The following is a 7474-nucleotide window of genomic DNA, read 5'->3' on the forward strand; positions in this document are numbered from 1 at the left end:
TATATGCCGCATTTTTCTCTTCGGTGGCAGCACGACACTCCTCATCATACCATGGATTCCTTGGTGGAGGTCTCTGGTATCCAAGTATGGATTTTGCGGCTGTTTGCATGGAGTGGGCAATGCTTTGTCATTGCGCTGATATGTTATCGGGATGAGGAGGGCTTTGATTAAGCAATTGGGCTAGTTGAGTGGAATATGCTGTGGCTATCTGTTGTGATTGCAGCTTACCGATGTCTAACTTTCGTGTTGTGTCTGTTCGTACTTTGTTTGCTACGTTTAAGCGGGTGCGTACCTTTGCTGCAACAAGGTAGTGGTCCGAATCAATGTTTGCGCCTCGGAACGATCGTACATCCAACACGCTCGATGAATGTCTTCCATCTATCACAACATGATCAATTTGGTTTCTTGTTTTCTGATCTGGAGACAGCCAGGTGCCCTTATGAATATCGAGATGATTAAATCTGGTACTGCTAACTACCATGTTTTTGCAGCTGCAAAGTCTATCAGCCTCATACCATTGTCAGATGTTTCAATGTGGAGACTGAATTTCCCGACTGTTGAGCCAAAGATATTCTCCTTTCCAATTTTGCCATTAAAATCGCCTAGAATGATTTTAATGTCATGGGCAGGGCAACGGTCATATGTTTCTTCTAAGCGCTCGTAAAATATATCTTTGGTCTGTTCGTCCTTTTCTTCAGTGGGAGCATGAGCGCAAATAAAGCTGATGTTGAAGAATTTAGCTTTTATTCGAATTGCAGCAAGTCTTTCATTCACTGGGGTGAAGCTGGATACCAGATGTTTTAGTCTCCGACTAACTACGAATCCACAACCAAACTCATGCTTTACGTCATGGCAGCTATAATACAGTGCGTCACCTTTAGATGTTTTCCAATCCATCGTATTTCCTGTATGGCAGTAATATCGGTCTTGTACTTTTCAAGTACGTCTGTCAATGCGAAGACTGCACCTTCTCTATAAAGAGTGCGAACATTCCAGGTGCTGATTCGCAGATCATGGTCCTTAAAACGTTTGCGGGGTTCGTCAACTTTAGAGGGGTTTGTTTTTCTTTTCTTTCGTTTTTTCATAGTAGGCTGTTTTTTCTAGGGGAGGGTTACTAACCCGACGCCCAAACCCAAGTTTTTAACGTTCTTATGGGTGAACGCGCGGCACATGTTAGCTCACTACCTTTAACGGGTGTTAAAGGCAGTTCCCCAGGTGACACCACGGGGATGTCAGTGTCCACTTGGGATGAAAGAGGGACCAAGATAAATCCTGGGCTTTGCCATGTTAAAACCGGTCAGGACCGTTGCTTGGTATCTTCCATCCCCTACGTCACCCGTTCGTTTTGCCTATCGGAGGGCAATTCGCGACCCGCATGAGTGTGGTCATGGAAGACCGATAAAATTGCCCTGGCGCTACCGATATTTTGCGAATCGGAGGACATTTCACGACCGGTAAAATTTTGTTGATTGGAGGGCAATTCGCGAACGACATCATTGCACTCATGGACGACCAATGCGGTGCCGCTACCGATATTTTGCGAATCGGAGGACATTTCACCACCGGTAAAATTTTGTTGATTGGAGGGCAATTCGCGAACGACATCATTCCACTCATGGACGACCAATGCGGTGCCGCTACCGATATTTTGCGAATCGGAGGACATTTCACGACCGGTAACATTTTGTTGATCGGAGGGCAATTCGCGAACGACATCATTGGCGTCATGGACGCTGCCACTACCATTATTATTTGCCCAATTATTATTGTCGCAAATGTTGGTATCATTACTACTACTAATAGTAGTCCCAATTTACATTAGGCGAGTTTACTTGCGGCAATTGTCAGTTTGATGGAGAGAGAGGTGAGGCATATGGTAACCCTTTGCCTCTCAGCCCCCTCTCTCACCTACAAACTGACAATTGCCGCAAGTAAACTCGCCTAATGTAAATTGGGACGTACTAATAGTGTTAAAATTAATACTATTACTACGGTAGTTGACCATTTGTTCTGCACAGTTGCCATTATGTGGTAGAATGGGCATTGCTATATCCATTATGAGCATACCACGAGGCGTTTCATAAATGAATTTTTGTTCAAAATGTGCAGAACAAATGAATATATTTGTAAAAATACACATACCGTATATTCTTTTCAGTACTTCCTGCTACGATTTTTTATGGTGTGGAAGGAAACGCCCTTCATTGGTTGTTTGTTGCCACATTGTGGTACACAGCAGATCTTCAATCGTGGCATCTGAAAAGGAAAAAAAAGAAATAATTTCTTATTAATCACATGTCTTCATTAGTCCCGGTCCACACTAGCGTGAGTTTCATTGAAAAATTTCATGAAATTAGATGTTCTTAATTATGATTTTACTCTACTATGGATGTCGATCTGGACACGCATAATTTCATATAAATTTCAGTGAAATTACTGTAGTGTGGCCCGGGACTTAAGGATATAAAGTACTAGCAGAGTGAATTAAATACAAATAAACAACATTCAATATAAATAAAATGCTAAATGGAACTACATTGGGTATAATTTGGATTTAGGTGAACGGATAGAGCAGATAGTTATTGGAAAGTCGTGTACGAAAAGTGCTAAATGGTACAAAATTTGTTACATTTTGGTATTTGCTATATGGTTCAGAATTTTGTTCAATTTGTGATTTTTTAAAGGGGTATAACTGGAATTTTTAAATTCGGTGTTAGATTAGCATTTCGTGTTTAGAAAGGGGGTTTTGAAAATTCTTACTTATTTATACAAAAAGTACTAAATAGTATTATAATTGGTTTCAGGGGAAAATAATGCTGGAAAAGTGAATTGCGGTTGGGATATATATAAATTGGAAATACGCTATTTTTGCAAGAAATACGAATTGGAAAAATATTTGTTATTATAATTTGTGATAAAGTTCTGAGTTTGAAAAATTGTACTGAATATTTGAATCGCTACAGACCTATGGTGCTTTTTACCTGTGCAATTCCATTGCTTACGCGTCAAATGAAATCCACTGGATTTTAGACGAGTTTTCAATTGATGTTTACGTAAAGTTGAAATCGAGTGGATTTCCTAAATGTACTATCAATTGGTCTTTTCCTATATGGCCTGTTCCGTACTTTATAAAGTGGTAAAAGTCGTAAAAGTTGTAAAAGTCGTAAAGGATTTTCATATAAATTTTGCGCACGGGAACGCAAAATGTGTAAAAGTAGTAAAAATTTAAAAAAACTTTTTAGTTCTGGAACAGAGCTTTAATTTTAAAAATGGTAAGAGTGGCAAAAAATGTTAAAAATTGTATGCTCATATAAATTGTATGCTTTGTAAAGTAAAGGAACGCCTTGCAGGTTTAAAAATGATATGAAATTGTAACAAATTTGCTCCAATGGTCAGAAGATTCTCATTCCTTTCAGAGATATAGAACCGATTTGTTGTAAAATGTCAATATTTAGCCATGTTTGAAACAACAACAACAATACGATAAAATCCTGCCTGGATCTGACACAACAAAACCCAACTAGGGTTTTTGTTGTTTGGGTCTGTACTTTCAAAAAATTAACAGGATAAATTGTTTGCACAAGAATATCTTGAAAATGTTGTAAAGTGTTATAAGTCTTTTTATTATCGTCAGTCATCATAACTGAACTCTTTTTTAATATTATAGCTTGGTTACACTACAGCTTTTTGCCGGGTTAAACCACTTCATGAGGATTTATTGCTTAATCTGGTCAAATCTGACCAGATTTGCCATACAAAAATTAAATCCTCCCACGACTGGGTTTATTTTAAATCCGGCACAAATCCACTAAAAATACAGTGTTGTATTCGGTATTTGTGCAAAAAAATCCAACTCTACTCAAAAAGTACCAAAAGTTGAACTGTTTTTGCAACAGAGTTTGTCGTGTTTTACACGTTTACGATTGGTCGCATGAGATTTTATGGAGTTAATAAATCTAAAGTTATTTGGAAATCATAAAATTATTTTTTTTTTTTTCATTAGACACTGTTTTAACAAAAAGTACGATTGATACGATTGAAAATGGCTTAAATGTCGTTTAGGGCCAAATCTCGGATCGGGTGGAAATTGTCCCCCCATCACAACGATATATAGTTTTCCTGGAAGGTTACTTTTCAATCTAATGATGTTTTTCTTTATCTTTTTTATCCAAGGCAAAAAATTTCACTGGCTAAAAAAGGAAGAAAACCATCAATGTCTCCGACTGACAGCGCGCAGTACCAGTCGTCACCATATTGTCTAGATGAAATCGATGATAAATGAGATATATCCAAAATAAACAACCGTTTTATAATTGTTATTGTATTTTTGTTTTATTTAATTATTTAATAGCAATAAAAAAAGGATTTAATGGCCAATTGGTAAAAATTCAATATTTAATAAAATAGACAAATAAGTATTTATGCTATTTAAGTAAATTCATTCAATAATTAGTTTTTATGCTTAGTTTACATTTGGCGTCGTTTCGTGATTTCGAAGGCGTTTCGTGATTTCGCGCGGAATCAAGCAAAATTTCTCATGATTTCGCATACAAAAATGAAATCATCTCATTTCGTGATTTCAGCGAAATCAACATCGAAATCACAGTACACATGATATACAACCCTGCTTTTGCCTAAAAAAGTACCAAAAGTTGCAACACTTTTCACGTATCACAATAAACAAGGTAGATGGTCAATTGCTGCAACAAAAAAATTTAGTATCAACATTATTAAACAATGTGATAAAAATATTAAATTACTTAAATTACAATGCTATTTTTCATTGTGTTCCCGTACTTTTTTAATGGTAATGTTAGAAAAAGAGCGAATTGTCAAAACTTGCTTCCCCATACAAATTTCTTAAAAAAATACGGGAACGGAAAAATGACGGAAATTGCAAAAACTCCAGCATAAATATCAAAATCAACGTATCAGTTATTATATTAGATGCCAATGAACATGGTTGCTGCTAGTTTCTACTAGGCCAAAATTGTATGGCAGAAAACAGGAGGTGTTATTCGGCGCTATTTTTGTTTAAAGAGAAGTGGAAGTCTTGCTAGATTTCGGAGTACGGGAACGCATTTTTAGCACTAAACGGGAAAACTACTGCAAGTACTAATATTGTGCAGGTTCTGAGTACAACTTTTATCTATCAAAATTTATTATAAAGATGTCTCAACGATAAAACCATTTTTTAGTTTTTCATTTCGTGGTACTATACACAATTAATACGATATAAAGATAATTTTACGATAATTTTCCAAATAAAGTTGTAAAGTTCTATATTGTCGTATATTTTTGATGATTAATTCAATTTACAACAACTTGTTTTGAAAATTCATGTTCGATCAGCTGCGCATATGCATCTACCTTGATCATTGTGATATGTTTGAAATCAACAAAAAAATAAGTGTAAACACCGGGCTGTATTTCAGGATTTCGTGAAATCCAGTGGATTTTGGAGCGCAAGTATAAACTTGGCATTAGGAGGGAACCGTCCAGTCACTCCTGGCACTCCGGGGTGATTCGATTTGATCCTAGACAACAACTCGTTGCGGAGCTGGTGCTGTACTGCTTTCCTCTGCAGTATTGTTTTTCTCTGCAGCATTGTTTTCCTCTGCAGCATTATTTTTCTCCGCAGCATTGTGTTCCTCTGCAGCATTGGTTTTCTCTGCAGCATTGTTTTCCTCTGCAGCAGTGCGACGTACCTCCGCAATGCATCTTCCGTCGGCGTAACGATGATCATTATCCCTACGATGTACATCGTAGTAGGCGTAATAATGATCACGATCACTACGATGTACATCGCAGTGATAATCATCATTGTTACGTCTTCCGACGTAAGTCGTAGTGATTACGATCATTTTGTTGCTTTTTGCCTTTGTTGTTATACCAATTTTTATTTTTGGGCTGCTTGCTTTGTTTTTGGGGTTGAGAATCAACTTGTTGTTGTTATGTCGCCTCTTGTGCCGGCTGGTGCCTGGATCAGGATCTGAGGCTGCTGCTGAGGTGGTGCCATCATGATGAACTGCGGCTGTTGCTGCAGTTGTTGTTGATATTGCTGAAATACAAAAGTATTATTTAATAAGTCGATGGTCAGACTAGCAAGGTTTCATGAAACCAATTTCGTTAAAGTTTCTTTTCAAAATTCGTTAATGTCCACACACGTTAACGTGAAATTTAAGATCTTTGCGTGTCCTCTTTATTTTACCATTCGCGTTTGTTGTGTTTCTCATACCAATAAAAACAAAAAAAAAGACATAAATAAACCAAAAAACAACACAAAATAATTAACATTAATAATTAAATTAATATTAATAGTTACATTTTCACTATTTCATTAATTAAATGTTTTTATTAAATATATTTATGTTTGTTTTGTTGTTAACGTTTGCTTGAGAAAATAAAAATGAAAGAAAATTGAAGAAAAAATCTTGCAACGAAGAACAAGAAGAGGCAACACAACAAACACAGAAAACCATGTACATGGGTTTCACTACTTCATACCCCTCGCCTATAAACTTGACGTCGCCATGTTGAAATCGTGCTAGTCTGACCATCGACTAATGGGGGTAAGACTAACCCTGCGTTTACAAATGACAGGACAATTGACTTCATGTATTGATTGTCAAAATCCCACAACTTGCCTGTGTGACGTAGGCGTCCAGACAACTGCGAAAACAGTTGTAAAATTATGAATGAAAATCACCGATTTCTTTTTGTTTTCCGTTCACATATTTTGTTTTGTACATATTATTTTGTTTTTAGCACATTTGAATTATCATCTCACTTCTTTTTCACAAAAAATGTCAAACATTTGTCAACCCGGCTGTCTGTGAAAAACTGATGGACAGCTGAGAGACAAACGACAAATGTATGCATGTGTTAGTAAATCAGAGTTGTATTTGAAGACAAACTGTCTGGTGTAAACGCCTAGTAATAAACGACTATTGACAATTTATGCAGAGAACGAATAATAACATAAGATAATATACAAATGTAAATATGTTACATTTGTATAATATGTTATGGTAATTGTTACAATCATATAGCGAAATGTCATTTCTTGCAAAAATAATCTAAGAAGCTAGATTCCGAGAAGAATTTAAAAATTTTATAACGATTAAACCTGAAAGAACCAGAACCTGCAAGAAGCTACTATTGTTTCGATAACATTAAGGAAAAAATTTTATGGTAGTAAAAAATAGTAGCTTCTTGCAGGTTCTGGTTCTTTCAGGTTCTTTTATTTGTATATATACTTACCAGTAATGTTGCTAATAATGAATAATTGTTGGTATAATTCATTTTCCTTGTTAAAATTTTAAAGTAAGTTTAAAGTAATAAGCACGTGTCAGTAGTTTGATAAGAATGATTCACAACTTTAGTTTGCAAGTTTGGTTGTGCGCTCTTCTTCTTATTCTTCTTTGTCGGTAATAGCCTTGCCAGATTTATGAAATTGCCAGATTGCTAGATT

The sequence above is a fragment of the Musca autumnalis genome, unplaced genomic scaffold (genome assembly GCF_047663935.1).
Source record: "Musca autumnalis isolate F117 unplaced genomic scaffold, ASM4766393v1 scaffold_3, whole genome shotgun sequence".
In the NCBI taxonomy this organism is placed as follows: domain Eukaryota; kingdom Metazoa; phylum Arthropoda; class Insecta; order Diptera; family Muscidae; genus Musca; species Musca autumnalis.